Source organism: Sceloporus undulatus, unplaced genomic scaffold (genome assembly GCF_019175285.1).
Source record: "Sceloporus undulatus isolate JIND9_A2432 ecotype Alabama unplaced genomic scaffold, SceUnd_v1.1 scaffold_17, whole genome shotgun sequence".
NCBI classification, from domain to species: domain Eukaryota; kingdom Metazoa; phylum Chordata; class Lepidosauria; order Squamata; family Phrynosomatidae; genus Sceloporus; species Sceloporus undulatus.
In genome coordinates this window covers 382,673-394,768 of record NW_024802939.1, presented here as the reverse complement: position 1 = coordinate 394,768, position 12,096 = coordinate 382,673, and positions in this window count along the sequence as shown.

Below are 12,096 nucleotides of genomic sequence, written 5' to 3'. Positions count from 1 at the left end.
AGTAGCACCACCACCTGAAGCAGGTTGTCTCATATGACACAACCTCTTGATTGGGAAGTATGGCATGTAACAACCTCTACTTCCAGATATCTCAGAAGTACAAGGAAACCAAACAAACTCAGCAGACCTTCTCTGTATCAATGAACTAACACTTCATCCTCCAAGCAGCTACTATAAATACCAGATGCTTCAAACGATTTATTTTCACTGTAAGCCCCTAAATAATGCCTGATCAAAAGGCATGCCCACTCACATGGCACAAATGTCTCAGTTGAAAACAATAGCAAGAACCACCTTTGGTCTGAATGATATGGATATGAAGAAAAGCTATTCTCTAATCATTTGGAGATCTAGTCTTTGGCAAGAATCAGTCAATATACCTTGATACTTTATAGAATATGTCAAACCAAAGCAGTACTTTCCTTATGAAAAAGTAATCCCATTTCTCTGGGAGTTCATTTCTCTTAATAACACAGAGAGTCAAAGCTCGTTCATTTCCTTCCTTTTGTATTACTTTGCTTAGGTTAGGAATGTCTTTGATATCAGGCTTTGGATAGGCTGCTGTTTTCTGCTCAGGAAAAAAAGGCTCTTAAAATATTTGATTTGGCTATTGTGTATGCTTTTGCCTTCTCCACAATCCTGTTATTCTGCAGCAGATAATAGCAAAATACTTTCTCCTCTGATTTTTTTACAACTTTTCTCTGTGTTAACTGAGAATGGCTCAGCCCTTGTGCTGATCTGATTCTATCTCCCTTCTTCTGACATTCTTTCACTCCTTTCTCTTGTGATGGTACAAACCCATCAATATCACAACTTCAGCTGCAAGAAAATTTTCTCATTGAAAACCTGTTGTGCTCACCAGAAGATATTTCTCTAGGAATTTAGTTTCACTTTATATATTTGAAGAAAATTGTTGTTAATATCACCAATATGGTTTTTAAAAGGAAAAACCCAAGGTAGATCAAGTGCTAGCACTAAACCAATACTTTCCTCCCTTAAAATCTTCCTACACAGTTTAAAAAACACAAAGATTGTCACCAAACATCTTCTGTAGGCTACAAAATCTTTTCCAAGCCCAATATACTTATCTTTTACTCTTTCACACAAGCCAATTGTCTTTCTCTCCAATTGTTCTTAAGAGTTCTCTGTTGTCAGCATGGCACAGGCTTTCTGTAAGCTGCAAAAAATTCTGCCTGAAAGGCATCATAGCAAAGATGAGAGGAAAATATTCTCCTACTCTGCCTTGTTCCACAAAAGGTTGGTTTTCTCTGAAGTTGAGAGAGACCATCTACTGACATGTTCTCTTTGAAGCCCAGTGGAGGCTGGCTCTGCGATGAGGCAGGGTGAAGAGACCTGCTTCAGAATACACCTGTCTCCACCCTGAAGGGAAATGATAGATGAAGGAAAGAATGGCTTTCTGAACAGAACAGGAAGATTTTTTTTAGGTGTTGTCTCTACCACTGATGAGGTGGGGGCTGGATGGACACCATTTGGGATCTGTTTCACACAGCAAAATGACTGGGCCCAGCTGATGTGCATTGACCAGAAGTGAACACTCTGCATATCTGCTTGGGAAAATATATTTTAAAAAGATTTCACGGGGGTAGAATGAATTCTTGTGATCAGAAGGCAGTTCTGTCCATGGGCAGTGGGAAGATTACAGTAACAAACTACTGTTGTCAGATTCTATGTGTCCTCTTAAATCCTGCTTGTATACAACACTACCTATAAATGCCTGCCAGCTTTCATCCCTTGCTGTATGCCAAACAGGAAATTAAATATTCATCACTGTTACATAAGAGTTGTTTCTATACTAGCTGTTTAGCCTGAAAATGACATCTTTCACTGACTCACTTTTAGCAGAAAATCCAGATAACAAAATTGCTGGACTTTTTCATTCCGGTGTCCTCCATCCAGTGTCCTCCATGTTAGCCTCTTTGATCAGAATTTAGGCTTTTTTTTCCATCTTGAAACCAAATTGTTGTGCCATGGTGTGCTAGCATGACTACGTGTCCTGACAATTGGACAGAATATCTGATATTAAATGGATTAAATGTTTTAGATGCTTTGAGAACTACTGGCTTTTTTATCAATAATTCCTTCTTTCTCCTTTACTTTATATCTGTTGATTGATTACCCCTTGTTCATTTGCTATAATAATGGGATATATGAATTATTTTAATTCATCTGTTTCTATTATTATTATTATTATTATTATTATTATTATTATTATTATTCACAGGTAGGTAGGTAGGTAGGTAGGTAGGTAGGTAGGTAGGTAGCACAATCACTGCACATGGTACTTTACAAGTAAAATAACAACAAAACAATCCACTGCCCCCAAATTTATAATCTAATGAAGACTTTACCCAAAAGGAAGATGGCAATATGGGAGGGGATTAAGTCCAGCAGGTACTTTTTCTTTCCTTCCACAGTCAAGGCAGTGGCAGTTTGAATGAAGGGAGGACCTTTCATCTGCTTCTGGGCCTAGGCATGATGGAAGTGTGCCTGCCTCTCCTTCACTTCTGAGAAGGTCACAGCAGTGATAGTTGGGATAGAAGAAGGACTCATAATCTGCTTTTGGGCCTGGGCATGGTGGTGTTGTGCCCGCTTCTTCTCTCTTTCTGATTCCAGGGCAGTGACAGTTGGGAAGGAGGGAGTGTCTTTCATTTGTTTCTGTGTTTGAGCATTATGGAAAAAGAAGGAGAATGCAGCTAACTACTAAAATAATAATAAAATAAAAACTTTTATTTATATCCCACTCTTCTGTAGCAAGACAATCAGAGCGGCTCACACTAAAACATCCACAAAAAAGAATTACATATATTACAATTAAAAGAGTTTTGAAATCATTTTATAATAAAGATAACATAGGCAGGGTGGTAGTAAATAAATGGTGTGAGGGGTAATCAATCTGTGGCTGGGGAATTTATTTGGGAAAGGCCTGCCAGAAGAGATCCGTCTTGACAGCATTTTTGAAGTTGTCTAAGTTGGTAATTTGACGGATCTCGTCCGGCAACCGTTCCATAGCCTGGGAGCAGTTGCAGAAAAGGTCCTCTGGGAGGTTGCAGTTAATCTGGTCTTTAAAGGCTGCAATAAATTCCTCCTAGAGGACCAGTGTGTGCGGGGTGGATTAGAAGTAGACGATCCCTTAAATAGGTTGGACCCAAACCATGTAGGGCTATAAAGGTAATAATCAACACCTTGTACTGCTCCCAGAAACTAGTAGGCAGTCAGTGGAGTGACTTTAGGATGGGTGTTTTCTGGTCACTCCTAGAATTTCTGGTAACTAACCTGGCTGCCATGTTTTGTACTAATTGGAGTTTTCAGACTAGGCACAAGGGTAGCCCCATGTAGAGCACATTACAGAAATCGACTTGTGAGGTTACCAGTGCATGTACTACAGTTTCTAGGTCCCTTACTTCTAGGAAAGGACACAGCTGGCATATCAGCCGAAGCTGATAACAGGCGCTTCTGACCGCTACATTCACCTGGTTTGTCATGTGAAACGAGGGATCTAAGAGCACTCTCAGACTGTGAACACAGTCTTTTGAGGAGAATGTGACCCCATCTAGGACTGGAGGTTGCAACCCAAGACCTGGTTTGGGGAGCCCTACTGAAAGTACTTCCATTTTGTCTGGATTCACTGATTAAGAGGAAAGATGCCATCTGTCGTCGAAGCTGTTGACCGAGACATGGAGAAATATATTTGGATGTCATCAGCATACTGATAACACCCTGGCCCATGTCTATGTATGATTTCTCCCAGCGGCTTCATATATGTGTTAAATAACTTTGGGGACAGAATAGCACCTTGAGGGACACCTCATTTAAGTTCCGTTTTTGAGGAATGGCTATCCCCGAGCATCACCCTCTGGAATCTACCTGAGGGGAAGGAATGGAACCACTGCAATACAGTGCCCCCGACTCCAAACTCTCTCAGATGTTCCAAGAGGATGTCATGATCTATCATGTCAAAAGCCACTGAGAGGTCTAGAAGCACCAACAGGGTCACGGTTCCTCTATCAAAGCCTAGATGGAGGTCATCAGCCAGAGCAACCATGGCAGTCTCCACCCCACATCCGGTCCTGAAGCCGGTTTGAAATGGATCCGGATAATTGTTTTCATCCAAGATGGCTTGGAGTTGAAGGGTGACAGCTCTCTCCATCACCTTGCTCAAGAATGGCAGATGGGATACAGGCCTATTGTTTTCATGTCCAGGGGTCCAGGGGAGTTTTTTTCAGAAGTGGTCTAATGACCACCTTCTTTAAAAAAGTTAGAACACAACCTTCCCTAAGGGATGCATTGATGACATTTCCAAGAAATGCCAACAAGGCATCACCTCCCCCCCCCCCCACCGGACGGCCAGCCATGATGGGCAGGGATCAAGTGGGCACATCGTCTTCTTCGTCTTTCCAAGGATCTTGTCCACGTCATCGATACTCACAAGCACAAACTGATCCAATTTAATCTCAATAACAGGTTTACTGGACATCTCATCAGTCAATTCTGCCATAATTCCGGCATCCAGGTCGGCTCTTATCTAAGAAATTTTATCTGCAAAGTATTTGTATAAGTTGTCACAGCAGGCTGTCATCGGGTTAAGTAAAGAGTTCTGCATAGGTGGAATCTGTGTCAGTTCCCTTACCACCCCTAAACAGCTCTGCTGGACACGACTCTGCAGACACGATATGTGCAGAGGAGAAAGATATCTGCGCTGCCTCTCTATAGAAACTAAGAAATTTCCTATGACAAGTTCTGTCAGATAAGAGTTGAGTGTCACACCAGACGTGCTCTAGTAGTTGTATTAGCTTCCTCTTCATAATCAGGAACAGTTCATGTTCTAAGGGAGTCACTCAGTTATCAAGCTTCATTCAACTTCAAATCCAGAAACTTAGGCCTAGATCAGACAGGCAAAAAGAAGCAGCTTTTGGCGACTTTGAAAGTGTGGTATTCAAACAACACATGGCTCCATTACATTCGGAAGCTGCACAGGAGCTGTGCTCTAGGCGTTTGGACCAAAGCAAAAAGGAGTTGGGATAAACTGGCTCCTGGCAGCATGGGTTGGGTCCTGTAGCCTACTTTCACAGTGAGCCATGCAGTCAGAATGTCCTGACTTGCTTGTGGCCAGAGTGGGCTCAGAGTGCTCTTTCACACCCATCTGCTCCAGCCCTACGTTACTAGTCCTTTATTTCAGTGATAGAAGATGGATCGGTCTCAGTGGAAAAACAATTCATGGGGATGGCAGCCAGAACACCTCCCCAAATTGTTATGCTTATGCTTATGCCTATGCCTAAATGAAATATTTTGTAAAATGGAGGTCATTGCCAAATTCAGTACCCTAACCCTGTCATCTTCATCTTCAACACTTTTCTCAGCATTTTCAGTAATCAACAGCACCAGCAGAAGTGCAAAAAAAAATTATTATTATTTTGCCAGAATGTGCACAGCATTCCCAGTCCTTTGTTCAGCTCCCTGAAGTCATTCTTCATGCTATCAGGCACAAATGTAGGGTGACGTTTAATTTACAGAACAGATTATCCATCATTCCAAAACAGTGTTCTACAACTTCAGACTGTGCTACATAACGGTTTGGTAGCCAGTTATGGAGAAGATACTCTACACTGCAATCTGGTCAATTTAAAAATAATAAATTAAAACATAGCTCGGGTTTTTCACCTGCTCCCTGAGTTTCAGTGCCTTTACAATTACACACACTGGTTTCAAATGCTTCACTTTTCATCCATTTCTATAAAATAAAACCAAATAATGAACCCACAAACTGCTCTACTGAGTCAGATAAATGGTTCCTCAAGCTGTCTAGGGAAATAGAGTCATGGCTCTATATAGTTTTAAATGAAGTAGGTTAGTTGACTAAACATAGCGAAAGAATGAGAGTGACTCCTCATCTGGTCCAGTTATTTTCAGACACAGAAGGACTATGAGTCTGCTATCAGTACTTCTGTCACAGAAGTGTGGAAACTCTCTTGTATGTAAGAGTATTTATATTAGTGTTGAATCGGGTTGGTTCTCCTTTTAATACAAACCCAATATGATTTGCACTACACAAACTAATATGCAAAGCAAAATGCAATTATCCTTGGGTTTTTATGCTGCTTTGAATTTTGTGGTGCAGTTGTGTCATCAAAAGATATGTACAAAATGCATGAATTGGAGAAAATTACATATGTCCATTATACATCCCCATCCACAAAAATGATACAAAAGACTGCAGCAACTATAGGACCATAGTTATAATCTCTCATGCAAGGAAAATCATGCTCAAAATTCTGCAACATAAACTCCAACCATATATGGAGAGAGAAATCCCAGAGGTGTAAGCAGGATTCAGGAAAAGAAGAGGCACTAGGGACCACATTGCAAACATATGATGGCTAATGGAGTGCACCAAAGAATTCCAAAAGAAGATCAGCATGTGCTTTATAGACTATAGCAAGGCCTTTGACTGCATAGATCACGAAAGACTATGCCAACACATCTGATATTCCTAATGGGGAATCTTTATTCAGGATAGGAGGCCACTGTCGGAACAGAACACAGAGAAACAGAATGGTTCCCAATTGGCAAAGGGGTCAGACAAGGCTGCATCATCTCACCCTATCTGTTCAACTTGTATGCAGAACATAATATACAAAAAGCAGGATTAGACACAGAAGAAGGAGAAGTGAAAATAGGAGAAAGGAGTATCAACAATCTAAGATACGCAGATGACAGCATACTACTATCCGAAAACATCACAGATCTGGAACAACTACTAAGGAAAATCAAGAAAGAAAGTGCAAAGGCAGGCTTATTGTTGAACATAAAGAAAACAAAAATAATGCCCACAGAAAATTTACACAGATTAAACCTAGACAATGAGGAAATAGAAATAACACTTGTCCTTCCACATTCACTGGGCATAGGGGCACAGGACCCCAATGAATGTGGAAAAAACACAAATAACAAAAACACTATGTTTTACCTGAGAGAACACCTTTTCTAGGAATCTCTAGGTCCTCCAGTATAACTCTGTGATCAATATCTGCCAGATGTTGCACTGAGGAGATAAAAATGCCCAATGGAGTGTTCTCTCTAGGAATCTCTAGCTCCTTCAGTGTGACTTTTGGTTAAAGTTGACCATAGAGTTGTGCTGGAGGACCTAGATATTCCTAGAGAAAACATATTAATAAAATCAGTGAATAATAAAATGCACAAAAGTCAAAGAGGCCATACAGACAGCCCATAAGGGGCGACTCTATGCCGCCAATATAAGTGCTGGGTTGGGGATGTGGCAACTGCATGCCACGCCCCCAAGCCAGTGCAAAAAGAACCTGCAAACAGTGGGTTCTTTTTATGCCCTGGAAAGGGCATCATAACCACGGCGTCACAGCTTTTGGACACCCTTTTGGCGCTGCATTGTCTACCATGATGCCTTGCGCCATCTAGAAGGGTGCACAGCATAATAGCACAAAGGTGGTGGAGCCACAGCATCCAGCATGTGGACACTGCACCATGGCTCCACCTACAGGCCAGCATGAAGTGCCAGTCTCTAGAGCCTCAAATCCACAAATGTGGTGGGACGAGTGTAGTAAAAGAATTTACATACCTGGGATCAAATATTGATCAGAATGGGGACTGCAGTCAAGAAATCATAAGAAGACTAAGAATGGAGAAGGCATCTATAAGAGAACTAGAAAATATCCTAAAATGTAAAGACAAACATCTGAGCACGAAAGTTAGAATCATACAAGCCATTGTATTCCCTATTACCATGTATGGATGTGAGAGCTAGACAGTTAAGAATGAAGATAGGAAGAGAATTAATTAATTTGAGATGTGGTGCTGGAAAAGAGTGCTGAGTTTACCATGGACAGCCAAGAAGTCAAACAAATGGGTCCTAGAGCAGATCAAAACAGAAATTTCTCTGGAAGCCAAGATCTAAGACTGAGGCTGTCATACTTTGGCTATATCATGACGAGACATGACTCACTGGAAAAAAAGCAATGCTAGGAAAGGTGGAGGGAAGCAGAAATAGAGGAAGGCCACATGTTAGATGGATGGACTCTATTAATGAGGTCATGGGTATGAATTTACAGGATCTGAGCAGAGCAGTGGAGCATAGGGAGTCTTGGAGATGTCTCATCTGCAGGGTCACCATGGGTCGAAATTGACTCGAGTGTGGATAACAACAACAATAAAAAAACATTAATGAAAAAATATGTACATTAGAGGGAAAATTCTTGCAAACTTATGTACATTAGGGAAGAATAGGAATACAATTTATTGCAGGGACATTTTCTAGCTGTTGTGGAAAAAACTGGTGGCTGAGTTTTTCAGTGTTTTGTGAGGCACCAGCACTCTTTGGCTGAGAAGGCTAAAGACCTTGTGAAACTACAAGCCCCAAAATTCCATAGGATTGAGCTACTTAAAGTAGTTTTAAATTGCATTATATCTCCAGTGTAGATGAGCCCATAGTCTTTGAGTCTTCAGAGTGTCAAGGAAAGGGGAAAGAAGACTGTGTTTTTCCATTGGTTGTGAACAAGGTAGATCATGAAGCAATCACATATTCTTGGCTGGTCCCACAACAGATTTTTCCTTTGTACCATATGGACTTGTTTTTAAGCATCCTTACTACTCATATTTTTGTTCTGTGATGTTTCCTACTATCCTATAATGAATTACTAATTGCTATTCCTATGTTCCTTTATTGGTTCCTTTTCCTAGGAGAAAGTGTCCATGAGTAGGAGTCTACTAACTTAGGTGGTTCTATCTGGGAACATTACCCCTCCCCCTCTCACACCACCTTCTCTCTATCCATCAATGATATGGTGGTGCCTTGGTAACATGTAGTAGCAGCACCATATTGTCACTACATGGTACATCCCTCCCTTAAAGCCTTTTTGGAGGGAACCTGTGTGTGAACCTTTCTGGGGGGGAAATTAGAACTCACTCAATGGACTATCTAGTTCTGTATAAATATTGCACCACATCTTAACACATAGACAACAAGTCCTTCAGAAGTTAAGGATTCCAGCGACCATAATTCCCCATCCCAGACTGTGGTAGATGAAGGACTGAAATATTAAAATAGAGTGGGCCCTGGTATTTGCTGGAGTTTGGTTCTAGGATCCCTGATGGATACCAAAATTTGTAAATGCTCAAGTCTCATTAAATACAATGGTGTAGTAGAATATTGCCCCTTGTATAAAATAACAAATTCAAGGTTTGCTTTTTGGAATTTATATCTTTTTGGAATATTTTCCAGCCATGGATAGTTAAATCAGTGGATAAATATTCCATGGATTTAGAGGGCTGATTATACAACAGACTAAGTCATGAAATGTGAAGTCGAAGGCTTTCATGGCAGGAATCCATAGTTTTTTGTGCGCTTTTTGGGCTATGTGACCATAGAATCATAGAATAGAATCATAGAATCATAGAGTTGGAAGAGACCACTAGGGCCATCCAGTCCAACCCCCTGCCATGCAGGAAATCCAAATCAAAGCATCCCTGACAGATGGCCATCCAGCCTCTGTTTAAAGACCTCCAAGGAAGGAGACTCTATCACCCTCCGAGGGAGTGCATTCCATTGTCGAACAGCCCTAACTGTCAGGAAGTTCCTCCTAATGTTCAGGTGGAATCTCTTTTCCTGCAGCTTGCATCCATTGTTCCGGGTCCTGTTCTCTGGAGCAGCAGAAAACAAGCTTGCTCCCTCTTCAATATGACATCCCTTCAAATATTTAAACAGGGCGATCATATCACCTCTTAACCTTCTTTTCTCCAGGCTAAACATCCCCAGCTCCCTAAGTCGTTCCTCATAGGGCATGGTTTCCTGACATTTCACCAGCATCTGTGGCCGGCATTTTCAGAGAATGCTCTGAAGAATGCAGCCACGGCTGCTCGTGAAAGAAACATCAGGAATAAACTCTTCCAGAACATTGCCACATAGCACGAAAAGCCCACAAAAAAACTAAGACATGAAACTTGAAGTGGTAGGATCAGATTGCATGACCAGAAAACAAAGTTTGAAGGTAGCCTGCAGAGCTTGTTGGCCAGAAAAGAAGGCCCCTTATGGCCCCAATGATTTTCTCATTACAGTTACTTGCTTTGAGAGTGATCACAGAAGCAGCAATCAATTATTTGGGGGATAGTGTTCATTGCCTCAGTTACATTAAGTGTTTAATTTTCACCTGCATGTGTAACAGGGAAGGCAATTTTCAATGGTACCATAGCTATAAAAACAGCTACTGGCTTCCTGGGTAGCAATAATAAGACCATGAATTGACTAGGATTCTATTCATCCTCAGCATGTTCTTTTCTTATTGTGTTCAAACCACATATTGCAGTTAACTAGAATGTTTTGTTGAGTCTGAATGCAAGCATCACTATTGGAAAATGATTCCAGCAGGAGAGAAGAAGGCATTGGTTTGCTGTTTTTATGCTCACTATTTATGCTTTTTAGGCTGCTGGAGCCAGCGTGGCATAGTGGTTTGAGTGTTGCTTTATGACTTTGGAGACCAGGATTCAATTCCCAGCTTGGCCTTGAACCCCACTGGGTGACATTGGGCAAGTTACATGCTCTCAGCTAATGGCAAACCGTCTCTGAACCGATCTTGCCAAGAAAACCCCATGATAGGGTAGCCATAATTCAGAAACAAATTGAAGGCACATAAAACACACACACACACACACACACACACACACACACACACTGCAGAATTAATGGAATTGTGGGGTTTGTAGTTTATTGTAGTTCCAGAAATCTCTGACAAAGAAGTCTAAATATTTCACAAAACTATAAATCCAAAAATTCAATAGCATTAAGCTATGGCAATTAAAGTGGTGTCAAACTGTATTCATTCTGCAGTGTAGATGCAGCCTTCATCTGCCTGCTAACCAAAAACAATCTATAGCCTTTGATCCAGACTAGCTCTTCAAAAAGTCATAGGAGATTATCATACAGGGATGGGGCAAGGTCAGGAGTAAAGCAGAGCGCTTTCCTGTCCTTATCCTGTCCTTATCCCATTCTTATTCTGATCATGTGAAAGCGTTTCAGAGATGTTGTACTTTGTCCCATCATTGAAGTGGAATTATGTTAACATAAATTCCCATTAATACAAAATGACAGGACAATTCCATTTCAATGACAGGACAATGACAGGATAAGCCACTCCTCAGAAATTACATTCAGGTACTTCATTCAGGCAAGCCAAGCTTCTGGCTATCCACACTGCCCAAATTGACTAGTTGTGCATAATTAGGAGAGGGCTCAGATTGGCTAACAAAATTATATGACATGATGCAAATGATGATATGATGCAAATTAACTGTACTAGTTAAAGAAAACTCACTGAAGAAATTTGAAGATCAATGGAATGAGTTGATACAACATTTCAAAGAGAAATGGGGAATATTAAGTAAGTCATAAGTGTAGAATGAAATGGTATTAAGTAAGAAGTATATGTTAACAATTGAGAAGGATGAATATAGATAAATAGAGATAGATGATGAGATTAGTACTTATTAAGACTGAAGATACAAATATAAAGATACCTGCTGTAAATCTGTAAATTAAGATTTTATAGAATTATGTAGATTATTAGGACAAATTTTATAAAGGAAGAATGTGATTAGAAATGAGCAAAAAAGCATGACTTTGATGATAAAGGGATTATAAAAGAAAAGATTGGACATCAGTACAGGGAAGATATGTAGGGTTGCCATAAGTGAGGACCTCCAAACCGGGACAAATGTAGGACAAATGCAGGACAACATTTTCAAATGTAGGACACATTTTTTTAAAATTGAGGCTTTTTTAGAAATGTTAATATAAATGCATCTTTCTTAGGCATGATCAAAATGGAGGACATTTTGACATTATTCCTAGACAGATCACGGAAATGTACTTCCCTTTCTGGCCACCCCCCTCTCCCCATTCCAAACAGCACATTTGAGCATTGAACATGGCTTTATTTTAACATTGCCTCTTGCATATTTCAGAGGCTTATTCCACAACCAAACCCTTTGGTCAAGGGACTTTGGTTTTTCTTCATTTTGACTTGTTTTGTCTGTATTCCACCCCACTAAATAAAG